Genomic DNA, 18,744 nt, shown 5'->3' on the forward strand with positions numbered 1-18,744 from the left:
TTAAATGGCCTGTCCTACCCGACCCTGAAACCATGCATTCCAATACCATCCTCTCTGTGCATGCAGAGGGAGTCTCCTGTGACATTCTCCTGCAGATGTGGTGTGTTGTCTCTCTCATCTTGCCTTATCCCTATACTCCCAATGCCCCTCTTTCCCCGTTCTCGACTGATTCTGAAGGTTGCTCAAACTATACTGCCTCTCAGAAGTCCTTGTGGGGACATTGATGGATTATCCTCTGAGTCCTGTGCCTCGCTCTCCCTTATGAGAATGGACACATTCTCTGGTTGGAATGAATAAGCAATAAATATGGAAAACATATGGCCACGAAACTCTCCCCGGGCTTCGACAGATATGCAATCAGTCATTGGAAAAAGGCACTGTCCCGGGGGAATGGAAGCAGGCGGTGGTGACACCACTGATTAAAAAACCCTCCTTAGACCCCACAAACCCAGTCAATTTCTGCCCAATCTCACTGCTCCCTTTTCCTATTAAAATCTTGGAGAGGGCCGTAAGCAGGTCCTTGTCAAACTTTTTTTAGGAACACCACTTGTTGGACAAGGATCAGTTCGGGTTTCGGCCAGGGCACGGGACGGAGTCCGCCCTCTTGACTATGCTGGCCAACCTACGAATGCGGGCCGACAACGGGAATGGTGCAATATTGGTACTTGTCGATATGTCGGCCGCGCTCGATACGGTAAGCCACCCAATCCTCTTAAAGAGATTGGAAAGGATGGGGGTTAGGGGTAAAGCCTTGCAATGGCTTTGTTCCTATCTGACAGAAAGAGAACAGACAGTCTCTATGGCACCTTTCACCTCTTGTAGGACGCCGGTCACCCATGGGGTGCCCCAGAGCTCTGCTATTAGCCCTATTCTCTTTAATGCTTATCTGCAGCCACTGTTTTCCTTCATCAAATTGTTCGGGGTTGACTTGGTCAACTATGCGGACGATACGCAGTTGGCCTTCTCCCTGGAAGGAGAACAGGCAGTTTCCTTGGAGCACTTCCAAGAGTGTATGCGCCACACCGCCGATTGGCTGTGGAGGAACTCCTTGCAGTTCAATGGCGGAAAAACTGAAGTGCTCTACTGATCTCCTGCAAGGCCGTCCACTTACTTCCCGTTGGAGTTTAGACTTACTCCAGAGGAAGATCCATTGATCCCGGCCAACACGGTGCGGAACCTGGGGGTCCAAATAGACAAAAACCTCCAGATGGAGTCGCAGGCAATTTGGACAGCTAATGTCTGCTTTGGCTTGTTGTGCCTGCTACGTCGAATACTCCCCATATTACCAAGAGATCTGCGTGCTCTGGTAGTAAGCAGCACAGTGTTGAGCAGACTGGACTATTGCGATTCCCTATATTTAGGAGCCCCCCAGTACATCTTTCAGGGGCTGCAAAGAGTCCAGTCTGCAGCGGCAAAACTGGTACTGAGTTTGCGACGTGATTCATCCTCTACCTCCGCAGTGAGGCAGCTTCACTGGCTACCAATCAGGGAAAGGGTTCTTTTCAAGTCACTTTGCCAGGTGTTTAGGGCCTTACATGAGATGGGCCCAGCTCCACTGCAGGAAAAATTCTCCTAGTACCTCCCTCAGAGACAGCTCCGGTCCTCTGGTACCGGCCTGCTGGCAGTCAGGAAATGTAAACGCTTTCGGATGGGGGGGAGAGCTTTCAGTGTGGTAGGGGCACAGCTATGGAACAAGGTACCACAAATGATCAGACAGAGAGTTTCATTAACCGAATTTAGGAAAAGCCTGAAAACTTGGTTATTCCCAAAACTCTGATCCATGCTCCACTCTCTCTCTTCACCATCCAGCTGACCAAGTGTTTGATATCTAAAGCGCCAGGATACCCGTAGGGTGGCAGTAGTACAAGCATAGATACACTACAATACAATACAATACAATAACAGTTCTGCTGGACCAAAGTAGGACAGAGAGCAGAGCTTCCAGCAGATGGGAAAGGGAATCTTCCGTGCATATCCTGGGAACAGTGATAAAACAGGGATGCATGAAAAAGCCACAAGTAGACATTAGGAGTGATAGCTCAGTGTTGGCCTGGCAAATTCTGCCAGAGCCCAATATCTGTCTCACCTCGTTCCTAATGCAAGTAATTGAAAAGAAAATGTGAAACATTTCCATAAAATACTCAGGAAAAACCCACATATAAAGAGCTAATAAAATCAGCAGAGACTGAAAGAAAGGGTTTTATGACTCCAGGTGGAGGTACATAAACTGGCATAAGTTTAAAATACACCTCCAGAAGTAAATATGACAATGAGCTGCTCAAACCAGACATGTTTGACCCATTCTTCAAGACATACAAAAGCTAATTTTATGGCAGTTCCAACCCCATGTGTGTGTAGATGCCAATAATAAACTTGAAAAATCAAATTCAGCATCTAGAGCAGCAAGGATTTCCTTTTTAAAGATCTTTTTTATTGATTTTGATCAACCGTGTGGCAAAGCGACCACCCATCTGCGAACAACAATGCAAGGCATCCCGGTTCGAATACAGTAATGGTAATAGCAGAACCACGGTCAGGTGCCCCTTTGGACTAACCACCAAGCTGTGTGAACAAACAATGAGGCATATTTTCTAGAAAATGACGCAGCGGGTCACTGCAAGCAAACTTGCTGTTTGAAGCTTTTTCATTAGAAAAATGCAGGTATTTACAGCAATCCAATGCATCCCTATGCTTTCCTCTGTGCTGGCACACAATTGGCTGCCTAAAGCCAATGCAGGCACTATTGCACCATGGTGCAAGAGTACATGTGTTGCAGGGATGATTGGTTTTGTGCACAAAAGGACACCTTCCTGCACAAAAACAATCATTGATGGCATCTTACTCCAACTATGTGTGCTGCAGAATGCAGCACACATAGAAAGAGCACAAGCAAGGAGAAATAGAGGTATTTCTTCTCGCTGCGCCACTTTAACGCCTCCCCTGGGGAGGATTTAAGAATCTGACACATTCCCAGGTTTACGAACCCTTGTTCAGAATCCATGGGTGTTGCATGGGAACACCCACAGCAACACCTATAATACCACTTTCATGCAGAGTAATGTGTGAAAGGGGGTCATATTTACAAGGCCATGAAAAGCTGCGCATGGTGGCTTTACGTGGACTTGTAAATATGGCTCAGCATTGTGCGCCACCGGAGCATGTGATGCTCCGGTGGCGCAGGGTCCTTGTAAATGCCCCAATTACGTTATCCTCGTTACATAATAAAACCCTGCTGTACCAATTCACCCTTTGGGGGCCCTACTTATATCATCCATTAGGGGGCGGTTTCATCTGCACTTTCGACCGACAAGCCTTTTTCAAATACTTGAATTTATGCAAACAGCAGTGTGGGTAATAGGGGCTGCAACAGTATATTTAATTCTCCTAGGTGTATAGTGAGGATGCTCAATTTTCCATGACCCCACCACTGACAAGTCACATGTTTAAGAGAAAAGGCTATCTCTCCAAATAATCAAATTCTGAAAAGGAGCATACAATTATAACTTGATTCCTTCCTCAATTATGCTCAAGCATGTAATTAAACATCATTTCATTTGCACTATACAACATATTATAAGATCCACCAAATCAGAAAATACAGCGCAAAGAGTCTTGAGATTTCTTTTTTCAATTATTCTTTTTTCAATTATTCTTTATTTTTAGTCAAATGCATCAACCCAGCCAACATGTTTCGTCCAACATGGGCTTCATCAGGGTTGAAATTGTCTTTTATAGAAGCTCACCAAACTACTATTTCTGTTATCAGATGTAGTATAGATATATAGGCAATCGCTGTAGCATCAGTTCGGTACATTCATGACTGATTTAATGCCTTCAATCCATATTGAAATAGTCTTATTGAAGAACACTAAGGCCCAGATGTAGGTAAAACTTATTTACCGATTCTTATTTACCGAATTTTACCGATTCGGTAAATAAGAATCGGTAAATAAGAAGGGGGGGTATGTAGGAACATCCAGATGTTCCAATTTACCGATCGGTAAATATCTGTATTTACCGAATCGGTAAATACCGACCGGTAATGCTCCATTCATTCCTATGGGCTTTGAAGCCCATAGGAATGAATGGGGCATTACCGGTCGGTATTTACCGATCGGTAAATACCGATTTTGACAAGGGTGCAGGGGGTGTCACTTTGACACCCTCTGGCACCCCCAAAACAGGTTCGGGGGCCATATGGCAGGCATACCTGCCCTAAGGGCAGGTCTGCCTGTCATATGGCACAGGTGTGCATGCACACATGTGCATGCACACCTGAATCGGTATTTTAACATCAAATACAATTTGATGGTAAAATACCGATTTTGTAGGCCTTGTGGGACTCAGAAGAGTCCCACCTACATATCAATTTTACCGGTCGGTAAATATACCGGTCGGTAAATTTACCGACCGGTATATTTACCGACCGGTAAAATTACCGATTTGCAGCGTAACAGTCCCCCTACATCTCTGTAGCCAAATACCGGTCGGTAACGGCCGAATTCGGCCGTTACCGACCGGTAATTGGCCACCTACATCTGGCCCTAAGTCGCCTATTCTTATTAAGAGATGCAATATCAATAAGCTGGTAATCACCGTCGATCCAGTTGGTTAAAATCTTGAAAGAATTATTTATTACCTTTGATAAGTACTAGCGTGTAGTCCCGTTGCGTATGCAAAGCCGTCTGTCTATACAATCAGACAGACAGACGACGGCCTTGCATACCCGACGGATGCATTCATATACAAACCAGTAAAAAACAGAGATGACAAATATCCATCCATGGGATGCAATGACCCCAGATATTCTTCCAAGCGCAAGCACTGAGAATATCTATGAGGTAAAAAATATTTTGTTCCAGTGGAAAAGAAAGAAAATCTGGAAACAAGTAAAAAACAAGTACAATATCAATATTATCAGTGTACCCAGTGATTAAAATCACAGAGAATATCACAGAGCATGGAGGGCTAGATTAAAATCTTAGCATAGGTAAGAGGGCATCTTGGGACAGTTGTTATCTGTCTTTGTGATCTTAGAAGATTGGAGATGGTTCACATAGCAGAATGGGACCCTGCAAAAGACAGTGTTATCAGCGGCAGTGGAGGGTGGCATTTCCCAGAAGCTCAAAAACTTGAAAAGGGAACATTTCATACTCAAAATGATCGTGGACTCCTTTACCTTTCAATACTGCCCACTTAAGTAACAAAGGACCTGATTTAAAGATTAATGGATGGGCTACTCTGTCGCAAACATGGCAAATATTCTGTCTGCCTTATTACAAGTGCATTATATTTAAGGCTCCCTGTTTTCTGTTTTTACTGATTTTTACAGATAAATACAGACAGAAAACCATTTATTTTCTTGTCTGTATTTATTTTTAAATGTGGACAAACCCGGAAATTGGGTGCTTGTTGAATGATTCTAAATACACTTTGCCATGACTCCCAGGCCAATACTTGTGTGGATTGATAGGTAAGGGGGGTAAAAAAGAAGGGAATTTTAGTATAGAGGCTTAAAAAGCATTTGATATGCAAAAGGCTGATACTGAAATATGCATAATTTCATATAAGTGCATGAATTTATCTTCTGCAGGTGTTCAGATCACTGAAACCTGGCAGGGCATTCAAGCATGACTGCATATTTATTGGTTAAATAAATGTGGAAATACACCAGTTGCAGCTTGACTTTTTTTCACAAAACCCATAATAAATATGGATAAATACAGATAAAGTTGACAAAATATAAATATGGATAAATACAGACGGAAATGACAAAAAAATAAATACCATAGAACCGGAAGCCCTAATTATATTCTATCACATTTGTAAACTTGGGATTATGATGTCCCTTAAGAAATTTCTGCCCTTTTATCCTTTTCAGCAAAGAAAACAGTCATTCACTAGCTGATAACATCTAGTATTGACTATGGTAATGCACTATACTTGGGAATACCTGAGTAACCAATGGACAAACGTCAAGTGATCCAGAATGCGGCAGCTCGGCTTCTGCTAAATGTTCTGTGGCGAACTCTAATTAGTTCACACCTGCGGGGAATCCATTGGCTGCCCTTCAGAGAGAGAGTCAAATGTATGCCTCTGCTATTGGCACATGAATCTCTATATCATACAGGGCCTGCTTACCACAGAATCAGATTTAGCTTCTACAACCCTACAAGACAGCTAAGATCCACCAACACATTTCTGGATGGAATACCAGGGATTCAGCGATAAAGAAAAGGAGAAAGATCGCTAGCATTCCTGGGTTCATCAGCAGGGAATCAGCTCCCTCTGGAGCAGTAATCCAGAGTTGTTTAAAAAGAGACTGAAATCCTATTTCTTTGTTCAAGCCTAAATCCTTCACCGCCAACCTCGCTATTTCTGTGCTGGTACACTCTGTGTAGTAGCTGTGTGCAATACAAATAGCCTATCATAGCATTCAGTGAGAGGGATATCCATCACGTTTGTGCAGAATATCCCATTGGCAAATCTCTATATTAGGTCCAAAGACTTAAGAAAGGGACTGCTTTCTTTCCAAATCAGACATTCCTGTAACACTAGGAAATGTATCCAGGTCCCATTGTGAATGGCCTTCCGAACCACATTAATGATGCTTCCATGCTTTAATGTATTTTATATTATGGCTCTGAAATCCTATCTCCTATTACATTTGTTTGAATCTGCATTCCTACATTTCTTCATATCCCCACCATACCTTTACAGGTGCAGCCAAGCCTAGACCCAATCCCCTTTTTATGATAATACAATCTGTACTTAATGTTGTCGTGTTATTTAAGAGTTTGTGGCTGCTCCCAAACTTTGAAGATAATCACTGCTCTGGAATGCTCACCCCCTGTCCCAGGTGTAGGATTTATACAAGCATAACATAACACCATTATAGGCTAATGTTATACATGGATAAATCAATTTGAAAGTGCAAATTCACCTTGTTTGAAATCTTTGCACTCTTAAATCAAGCCATTTGCACATGTATGTTGAAGTTACGTGTGCAAATAGCTTTGTATATCAGGTTGCACTTATCTTGTGGCATTAGATCTACAATCAAGCCTAATAATACCGGTTTGGTTCGGTTTTTCATAACATCCGGGAGTTCCTCAGTGGTCCATTGTGGAGGCAAGAACACTATTTAAAGACAGTGAGTAGCTTATGGCAGGTTCTGACAGATCTTAGACGATTTTTCTGTTGGGTGCCTAGTTTACCCACTTTTGTAATTATGCTCTTGCCCCCTTGCCAGTTTTTATTAATTTTCTCCACAGTATTCTCTCTTCTATTTAGTACACAGGGATGATGTCTGCCAGGCTTCTATATTGAGACTGGTTCCACATAGCCCTTGCTGTTACTATGGGGCACACAGGGCTACCACGGTGGATGTTGTCTGTGTGCTGTCTGCCAAGTGATTCAACTTTCTTTTCGTTGTATAATTTCAAAGGGCACTTTCTGGCTTGACGTTGACTCCAGTAGGTATTCCAATAAATAAATATGAGGATTCTTTAAATGTGGTTGCTTCTAATGCCACAATTCCGATTAGCAAGGTGCAGGGGGCAGAATTACCAAAGCCAGAATACCCAGTTTCGGCAGATAAATCATCCCCTGCAGTATGAAATGACGACTATTCCAGCCAGAAAGGGAATAAACACATGGAACCTGGATTTTCTATGTCCGCTCCTCCATGGATTCCCAAACTGTGCCCTGTTTCTTTACCATAAAACTAACTATTTATCAAAATATAGAGAACATTTAATTTACATTAAATTTCATTAAAACTTTCCCTTACTATTTTATTAAATTAACTAAATATATGGTTACATTGTTCCAACATGCACTCTGAATACAACTCTAAATTAAAGTAAATGAATTTAAAATATTTTTATAATAAATGAATACTAACACACATCTTAATCCTACATTTTATTTCCTTTAATCTAACGAAATTATAAAGCAAATACACGTATTGCAATTCTGATGCTAACCATAAAATTAACTATATTTAAATTATTAAAATGAAAATGAATTCTATTCAATGCATGGAGCTATCTTTGAATTAAACGTAATTAAAATAATCATAACTCATATTCGAACCACAATGCTGATAATAACGTATATTTAATTAAATACATTTATTTTTAGCTTCGTGTTTTTCATTTGTGTTAGTATGTATTCACACTAAACCTAACAGTAAACGTTATCTATTTAACCTAATTAAAGTAAAAATGCTATTCTGACACCAACACAAACCCTTAATTCATTGTATTAAATTATTTTACGTAATCGTAAATCAAACACAAGTACATTAATATAAGTTATTATAATAAGGTTTTTTTGTGTTTTTGTGCAAATGCTGAATCATATTTACCAGTGGCGGCTCGCAGAGGGAGTGCTGCGGGGCGGCGGGGCGGAGGAGGTGCAGGGTGGGTGTGGGGGGGGGGGTGTGGGGGGGTAGTGGACCAGGACATATTTACCTTAAAAGTTGTTTTCTCGATGCTGTGGACGAGGTGATATTATAACTTAGTAAATGGAGACGCAGTAAAGGTATTAATGACAGAGACGTACATTTCAGAGAAGGTAAATATGGCGAATCCCATTTCAACAGCTAGTTACGGGCATTACAAGGGTGAAGCGCTTCTTGAAATCCTGTCCTTCATATTCTCTCCAAAATGTATTCAGGATAGTGGAAGAGACGTTTGTCTTTTAGGCACAATGCAGCGCTTCACAGCACTACCTTTATGCAGAAGATGTATAACTATACTATTATACCTGACAAGGAGGGGGCTGGAGGGCAGTCACTTCACTCTTATTCTGGGAATGCTGTCATATCTGACTTGTAGTTGGGTGGATGAAAACTGCCTTATTCAAATGGACCATGTGAAATTTCGGTGCTGGGGTGACATTATTGAACAGCATGTGCTGGAATCTATGAGGCAGACCACCGGGGGTTGTGTTGCTGCTTCATACATTTCGGGCCTGCTTTTGATTTGGTGGACAGAGCCATGTTTTTGGCATAAGCAAAAGTACTGGGTATTAATAGCAACAAATTATCCCTTATCGTAGAATTACATCCAGGTATGCAGGCTCTAATCATAAATAAACCAGATAGTAAATTGTTACAAGTGTTGTAAAAAAACATAACTGATTGTATTGTTTACTGGTAGCATTGTTGTTTGGCTTTTAAGTTTTGTTAACACCTTCACTGAGGCGGCTATTCCGCCGCAGTGCTAACGGTTTTCGGTGGCCGCATGCTCGTGACGGAGCTGCTCCGTCACGAGCGTCGGTTGAGCTGTGCTCGTGACGGAGCGGTTCCGTCATGGCCCGCCCCGCTCAATAGAACGCTCAGCGCAGGCGCGGAATTCGTGCCGCGCATGAGCGTTCTATCGAGCTGGGCGGGACATGACGGAACCGCTCCGTCACCAGCACAGCTCAACCGACGCTGGTGACGGAGCGGTTCCGTCACCAGCACCGAAGGGGTTAAAGACAATTTTAACTCTCAATACCTACATAATGGATGCACACTCAGAGGACTCTATGCGTATTCATATGCTGATGGGTGTTAGAAATAGTTGCCCTGTGGTTGTGAGTCAGTCAGTCAGTCAGTCAAAAGTCTTTATTTCGCTGCATTTCTGCAACATAAAAGCACATGCTACATATGATAATAAATATATATTCATAAAAATAACACATCTCATATTACATCAAATTTAAGCCGACATAAAGCAAAGAGCAAAGAACAAACATCCATCAATTGTTTCAACGTTAAAAAGAAATTGCTTGGATGGATCCAGACACTCTCCTAAGACTTTACACCTTTCCGTATTTTAAAAGCCTGCCAAACAAAAGAGGCCCCTGCCCAGCATACCAAAGGGCTATCTAAGTTTTATAAACAAAAATAAAAGCGCTGACCTACACTGTCTATATCTATATTTCATAAAAACAGGAATAAAAAACTGTTTCCTGCGTCTATGGTAAAATGTGCAAAAAAGCAAGATGTGCAAGGTCGATTGAACAGAGTCCCTGTCACAAGGGCACGGACTTACATCAGCAAGATTAAAACAATTTTAGGGAAAACTAGTCATAGAGGGAAGGAGGTCAAAACGAAATCTGAGCGAAAATTTTTGGGGCAGATTTAGAAGCCCCTTGCGACACTTTTGCGCCGCCGTTGCATCACTTTTGTGACACAGCAGTAGCGTAGAAAATGCAGGCAGTTTACAATGTGGCACATCTAGGGAGATGTGTCACGTTGTAAAGCCTTGCGCCACATTATACCTGAGTCAGGTACAATTTATGCAGGGTGGGCGTTACCTCGCAGGAAAGCCTCATAAAAGTGATGCAATGAAATTTACAAGATTTTACTACATCACTTCTAGTACGCCACTGCGTCAAAACCTTACGCCTGCTTGAAGCAGGCGTAAGGAGTGATGCAGTGTAGTGGGAATAGGCCTCAAAATGCATTGCTAGAGTTGTGTCATGCTTGCGACACGACTCCAGTAATGTGTGACTTTTGCCCCAACAGATGCAAAAGAATTTCTGACGCATCTTTCAGTTTGTGCGCCATGGTGCACCGTATAATAAATAATGGTGCATCCATGGTGGCACAAGGGTTTCTCAGGGTCGGGCAGCGAAAGTGACGCATCTCTACAGATGTGTCACTTTCTTGTAAATCTGCCCCTTCGTTGGGTGTTCTGTGTTTGAGATAGATATGCCGGGAGGCTCGCTTGACTATACAATTGTTATAGGAGATTACTGAGGGTTTCACGCTTTCCTCCTCCCACCTTTTTGTTTGAGCCTTATTCCGAAATACATGCTTATTCTGCATTTTACTAACTCTAAGTCAGGATTCCGGCTCCCTAAATAGGTCGGGGCCTCCAAACTCCTCATATACGGTTGTAACATATGCTAGCCATGGTATGTCCGGAGCAGCATGGAGTTCCAAACAATCCTTCAGTGACACTGTGGTTGTCATTGATGTTCATTCTTGACTTGCTAACATCCTGCTTAACAGTGGCTCCTGATTGTGCATGCATAATGTGTTCTTGATGGTCAGAGTGCAACATGGTGGTGGATGGAAGACCATGCACAGTGGATAGGCCACATCTGATCCTGAGGGTGTCTCAAGTGCAGTCTGAGCAGCAGGTTGAAGAAAATAAATATTAGTCATGGTTATGAGCCATGAGCAAACCGGCACTGGCCCCGGTCTTTCTTTTTCAGAGCACCAACGGCAGTGCTGGATTGCTCCACTGAGATGCAGTGATATCCCATGGGGAGAAGAAGTTGATTTTAGTATTGTGTGTGGGCTGGTTAGATATAGTGGTGCCACATTCACAAATATATAAGGAGAATTGAGCAGTCGCTACCTTACCTTTTTTCTTGTATAAAAACTGTGGCGACCAAGCTACCATCTCGGTACTTCCTTTATTCCCATGGAGAGCCACAGAGAAAGAAAAAGGCTGACAATGCATGAATTGATCATCTTTCATCTTTGCCCACTGGCCACTTCTAAGGGAAGATCATAGTATGAGGAAGAGACAATTGCTCTACAGTACCCCTGCCCCTTACAGTAACACAAGATATCGATTGAGCTTCCCCTGGATCACAGGTGGTACAGTGGGCACAGGTTCACCCTCCTTGGGACCCTGGTATAGGGCAGAACATGAGGAGGCTTGAGATGAAGAATGGACATGCTGGGAAGCAACTCAATCAATGCATGAGAGGGAAGTAGATCAGGCATATAAAGAGGGAAGCGTTTGAGGCTGGACATGCAGCAAGTTTAAAGGAGACAATTACACTTATTGAGGTGAGATGATGGCAATTAGAAATTAAATATTTTAGCACTTTAGCACAATAAACAGTTCTAAATATATTTAATTTAACAATCAAAATAATTGAATGTAATAATTATTATTTTCCAAAATGTAAAATATTACGTATCTGCCTCCATTGTTTTCTCTGGGATTGATCTGTGGTAGCTATGAGTGGCCATGCATGTTGCTTGACTTGCATCAAGAATGGGATGGAGTACATTTGCATCCATTTTGTGGCCTTTTGGGCTGTAGTCATTTAAAAAAATGTAGTTGATGGCAAACAGTGGTTTCACTCTTGTGGGTGGGTGTTTTCTCTAACACCCCTCATATTTTGTAATAAGAATTCTCCATCTTTTAGTAACTGTGACTGGTACCTCCCACATTCACTACAAAAATGTATACCTACATGTACAGAGATTTCTGCCACCTTGGCAGAGATCTCCACATAAAAAAGATAGGAGAGGGGGAGGTCTCTGCATGTAGGTTTGCCAATTGCATTTTGTAGTGCAAGTATACAACTGTTGTGCTTCTTCACGTACTGCAAAATGCAGTTTGTGAATAGGCCCCAAAATCTTTTATGTTCAGACAAATGTATTTCGTAAAAATTGATCCATAAAAATTGACCTCACCTAGAGTTTAAAGGGGAGTGCAACAAGGCATGACTCTATCTCAATCTTTTTCTACCTGTCCTATTAACTCAAATCAACATTGTTCTACAACATGTATACTTGTGATAATTACCCATATTTGATATAAGCCCTATGCTGAAAAACACCACTTGCTTTCTTGTCCTGGGTGTTGTCCTCTCTCAGAAGTACTGCCAGCAATAAATCTTATTTTTGACGAAGATTTCAAACTTGTGCCTCAAATCTCTATGTGTCCCAAAAAAGAATAATGCATTTTTACATGAAGCTAAAGAGTGCTTTATTAGCAGATTTCTCATTATCACTCCCCTAGGATTTCTCACTCGACAACTGGGTGCATCATCGCGTATCTGAGTAGACTGGTGGTAGTACGCCTCTTTATCTATGTATCATGAATGGAAGAAGCCCATAACTTTAGAGAAGCCCCAGGCCAGGTATTCTACCTCATACTCTAATTAGATCTATGTTTTTCATTTATGATTGTCTGAGCTTTATCGCAGCACCTGCATTCATGCAGTGTTTTCCTCATTTTAAGGAAACATATGAAAACGGATCTAGGTTCTATCCCCCATTCAGTATTGTCTTTCATTGGGGGATGCGGCTATTATTTCTGGTGGAAATACTTTATCATGTCTGCTGAAGTTCCTTTTGCTCCACCTGTTTCTTTACGACCTGACAATTGACTTTGGCCGTAGATGCACTGGTTTTCAACATATTATTTTATTTTAGGACATACTGGCCTGGGATGCACATTGGGTGTGGTGGAATGGCTCTTTATGAAGGTTGGGTCCAGGATTTACTTGAATTCGGGTGGCTATTATTTCCTATACACCAAGGGAGCTAGCGATCTACTTGGACTAATCAAAGTGGGGGCAAGAGAATGAGGAACTGAATTGTTGTTGAGACTGACTGAAATGGGCTTAACTGAGGCTACAGTGGACTGTCTTTTTTTCTCCTTAGTGTACTGGGGAAGCACCAGAGCATGGGAAGGTTGTTTTTATGTACACCTGTTGCACCAGTGCGGCACAAGGTCTAATGTAGCTCTTGATTCTTGATGTGGGAGAGTTAGCTATCTTGATTCTGGGTGCAGGGTGTGGAGCTGAGGCAGTCCAAGGGTTGCAGCAAATCTTACTTGGGTGCCACACATACAGGTGCAGTGCCGGCTTTAGAGTGGTGCGACGGGTGCCACTGCACTGGGTTCCAAGCTATGGGGGCTACCCTTTGCACAACAGGCTGAGGCAAGATAACAGCTGCCTTCAGAGATCTTTCTTTATTTGGCATTTTTCAGGGAATATTTACAACTGCACTTGATCAAAATATCTATAATTTGTCTAGTCTTCGTTTTGACGCATGATAAAGTAGCATATAGGAATAATGTTCCCACTGGAAAACGCAAAGTGGAACATGCAGATCACAGATTTGTATTTTATGTAGCTAGCTCAGCGGACTACTGCTTTTGTCTTAGTAAGTCTTTTGTTACTTGGAGTTCATAAATTATTATCTTAATATAGCGCATTGAGCTATGAACTGGCATCAAAGTGTTGTATTCAAACTGCAAGGCATAGGTACAGAGCCTTATTATTTTTTTCTTCAATCTTTTGTTGTTATAAGGTTGCTCAAAAGTGTTACTTTGGGTAGTAACACAATTGTATTATTATAACACCCTAATCTTTGTTTTAGGTTTCAAATCCTGAGTATATGGGCAGATTTACTAAGAGATTGCGCCTGGTTGACCAAAGTGTTGCTTTGGGGATTATTGTGAGCATAAATCCTGAATTGCTTTGGAAAGAAGCCATAAAGTAACATAAAGCAGGACTATGCACTACTTTGCGCGAAGGATGCGTACCATGGATGGTACATGGATGTTCCAATGCACCCACCCATAGATTTTAACAGTAATCTCTATGTACCAACTTTTATAGAAAGTGACATGCATCTAAAAATTATGCCTTCTAGAGGCAGGCATAACGTTGGAGCAAAGATCTGTTTTCTCCAAATCTTTCCATCATTGCATGTGTGCTGCACCATATAGCACACCTACAAAGTGGTACGGTGTAGGTACCATAGGATTTTATGCTAGAAAGCTTTCCTTCCAGTCAGCGGCGGCTGGTGAATTTTTCAAGTGGAGTGGCGTAAGACCAATAAATGAAATTTGGTGAGTTGGCATAGCAAACAAGCTGGGCTTTTTCACTGGGGTTTGGGAGGTTCTCTTCTTGAGAATATTTTAGACCTTTGTGAGAAATGGTGCATTTTTCAGCACAATGTTTAAAAATATCCACATATTAGCTAAATTGGATAATTGGATTGCGTTAAATCAAGACAACCTATCATCAATCCTGTCTTTCCCAGACCCAGGGCCAGATGTCTATAGCAAGCATTTTCCTTAATTGTGAATCACAAGGATTCGCAAATAGAAAATAGCAAAATGCAATGTATGAAGGTGTATAGTACACCTTTTGCGATTCTTAGGGGGTCTCAAATGACCTACCTCATGAATATTAATGAGGTAGGCTGCAATTTGCGACACCCTAGGAATCGCAAAAATCACAGGGATGGTGGCCTGCTGAGATCAGCAGACCACCTTGTCCGTGATTGCTTTTCAATAAAGCAATCTTTTTTTTTGTAAAGCAGCACATTTTCCTTAAAGGAAAACAAGATGCTTTACAAAATGAAAAATTGAACTTTTTCTTTAAATTTTTTAAGAGCAGGCAGAGGTCCTTGGGACCACTGCATGCTCTTAAACATGGTTTTACAAACATTCACAAAGGGGAAGGGGGTCCCTTCCTATTTGCAAATGGGTTACCACCTACTTGACGTAGCAAATCTGACAGGTATCAAGATACTGATACACGTTCCTTCCATTTCCTTTCAGGGTTCATCGAACAATTCTGAGAGAGGACGGTCAGAACACAAAGAAAAGCGTACAAAGTCCAGAGACAAGCAGCACGCTCAAGACTATACTTCCAAAAAAGAAGAAAAGCCAAAATCAAAACCTCAGTTTAAAAAGAAGAAGGTTGCAGGCCTGAAGATCAGACATGCCCAGAATTCTGAGGACACAACTTCTGAACGGGGAATGAACTCTGATAATGCCAGACAGTGCAGCAGAAGTAACAATAGCTCGCCAGAACCTGAAGGAATTTCTGGTGACAGCGGACTTGAATTATTACATCACAGTGGAAACACCAGATAAAAGGGTGAGTGTCCCACATAAGTTACATGAAATAACACTCCGGATGGAGGGGAACAAGCCCAGAAAAATAAAAGGACTCTTTTGGAAGAACCTGTCATCTGTTTATGACATTCTGTTAGCTGAACAAGATTGGCCGCCAGCGACAATTTTGTTGTGTCCCCCAGGGGTATAAGAACAGCCCCTGGGTATTTTCAGTAAGAGTAACTGAGTGATTCAAAAAAATGTATTAAGAAGCATTGTCCTATGTTGATGCCATTTATCTGACGGACAATGACTTAGAGAAACACTTGACCAGGGTGAACACCATTATAATGTGATTTGCCTCTTAGGGCTACAAATTTAATTAAAAAAAATCAAAAATAGCCCACCTCAGTGTCCTGTTTCTAGGATACAAGCTTTCAAGTGTAGGAAAAAGCCTGGCAGCTAACTTTTTAGAAAAGTGTGCGCTGCTACAACCTCCAAAATCATTAAAAAAATTACATTCAATACTGGGATTCCTAAATTTGGGCAGAACATACATTTTGGATTACGCAGAAAGAGTAAAACCTTTCTACGATTTAATAAAACTGAACTTTCCAGTTAGACATTGGACACAGGAGCACACAAACATCCAAGTTTGCCTACAAGAAGACATGATAGCTTTAAAACACTTACAAAAACGTGCAAATGTTTGCCACTTCGTGATCCGTACAATAGCGGGTCAATGCGGGTACACCTACTTAACCTTTAAGGAAGGCGAAACCTGTACACAAATGCATAAATGCGTTTCACTTCAACAGAAAAAATCCTGACAGCGGTACAGACTGCTGTGGCAAGAGAAAGAGCACTGGCTAAGGGGAAACGCATAATTGTCGTAACCCCGGTACCAGCTTTAGAAGCTGTCACAAAGGCTAGCATTCCAAATGTAAAAGCCTTACATCCGGTATGAATACAATGGACTAATTCTCTTACTGCAACGTATGTTGAATACAGATTTGATTCAAGTATAAAAACACAAGCATTACTGCAATACGAACAAGAATATCCTCTACCAAATGAAATATTGCCTCTCGATCAGTATGAATATATTATTTACACTGACGGATCTGCTCAATTGGCCATAGGGAGTAAGCAACAATACAGCGCAGCATGTGCTATCGTTAAAGGTCGCATGCAAGATGGAAAGTTCCATCCAAGTTGCAATAAAACACAATCTCTAGGAGACTGCACGGCATAGTTGGCAGAGTTAAAAGCATTAATACTGACACTAGTGAATATGGATCACAAATTCCCCACACTAATTATGTGAGATTCCTTTTACTGTGTGCAGTCATACAATGAATATCTACATAATTGGGAACAAAACGGGTTTAAAGATGCAAAAGGTGGCACAATTAAGCATAAAATGCTATGGGAACAGGTAGTAGAGGGCTCACATGATACATACACTGAGTCATCAGTGTGATGGTGTTCACGTTGAAGGGAATTCATTGGCTGATGGAGGGGGGCTGTACACGCGACTTCCGTAGCTGCAATCACTCATTCATAAACGAGGATAGACAATGAGATTATGGTTGCTATCATTGCTTCATGCAAAGGCAGCACAGCAGTACCAAAGAAATTTCCACTCAAAAACTTCTACAAGTTAGATGTAAGCAACATTCCATATGCTCAGATTCATGGAGTGGGGGATCGAGTAATACCTAATATGGATCACAGACAAGGTTTGATTGTTGCAGCACACAAGGGTTTGGGTTCTGCGCATACAGGCATTACAGCAACTATTTCATTATTGAAACAGCGCTACTGGTGGTCTAACAAAACAAACTAAAGACTATGGACCCGATTCCGATCTCGCTCGGAGGGGCCCTTGACTACATCCGTCAGGTACAACACCGTCGCGTACGCGCGATTTCTGGACAACTCCGACCAATTTACGAGCGAGCAAGTATGATGCAAGGATCGCCTCGTGCTCTGACCGACTCGTACCCATCAGCCACGCCGTCCAGACAACTCCCACCTCATCGACGCACAATGGGTCAGTTTTCTGAGAGACCAAGTACATTGTGCGCGTCGATTAGCCATATCGACTGGGATCCTCCGACTCAGAAAAGCTCAGGGAAGCGGACTTTGGGGGTCCGTAGTGAACCCAATTCACCTTGGGCCCTATGACTCAATCCCTGTGGTGTCCCAAAGGACCCCCCCTACACATGCATGCACGTTGCGGGTGGGACCGAGGCATCCTCGTGACAGGGAGCCCCCTTGTAGGAGATGTGCGTTTTTTGTCTATTGGAGCCTATGTCCGCAACGAACACCAGGCTCCCATAAACATCAATGGGGCTCCGAGCGACCTGAGTCCGTCAGCGCTGCAGCGCATCGTACTCTGTCGCTCGGAACCCAGGAGCAGTGGTCGGTCGGAAAGCTCTACGGGTGCGAGTCGGCCGAAGGGCTTTCCCAGAGAGATCAGAATCGGGCCCTATGTTTTGAAATGTGACATCTGTCAGCAGATGAAAGGATCCACCATAACACGCCCGGCACCGACACCATTATTAAAATCAGACAAACCTCTTGCAAGTGTGTATTTGGACCACTGCGGCCCCTTACAATCTGATGGGGCTTACAATAATATCTTGGTGGCAGTGGATTCATGCTCAAGATTCCTATGGGTCTGGCCTCAGTGCTCAGCTGAAACTCGAACTGGCTTTATAAGGACATACGCAGTTGGCACGTTACATTCTGACCGTGGCACGGCGTTTAGCTCTTGGACTTACAAAGAGGCCATGGAAGGTAAGGGTGTAGCATTGCAGTACTCCTCTCGGTACCATCCTGAGGTAAATTCAGTTGTTGAGAGGAAAAACCGGGACTTAAAGCAATCTTTAACAGCTAGTGTATTAGGCAAAGACGGTAGTTGTGTCAATCACTTATATGGGATACAGAGAACACTCAATAATCAGCCAAGGAGTTCTCTAGGGGGTGTCACTCCATACGAGGTCCTATTTGGGACGAGAATGTGGGTACCTGATCTTGATTGTGAAGGCGCAATGGCGGATGAGAAACCACTTGATATCCATGATCGTTTGACTACAGGATCTAAATGAATCCAGGACACAACAAAGTAACG

This window comes from Lissotriton helveticus, chromosome 8, assembly GCF_964261635.1.
Source record: "Lissotriton helveticus chromosome 8, aLisHel1.1, whole genome shotgun sequence".
Classification (NCBI taxonomy): Eukaryota; Metazoa; Chordata; class Amphibia; order Caudata; family Salamandridae; genus Lissotriton; species Lissotriton helveticus.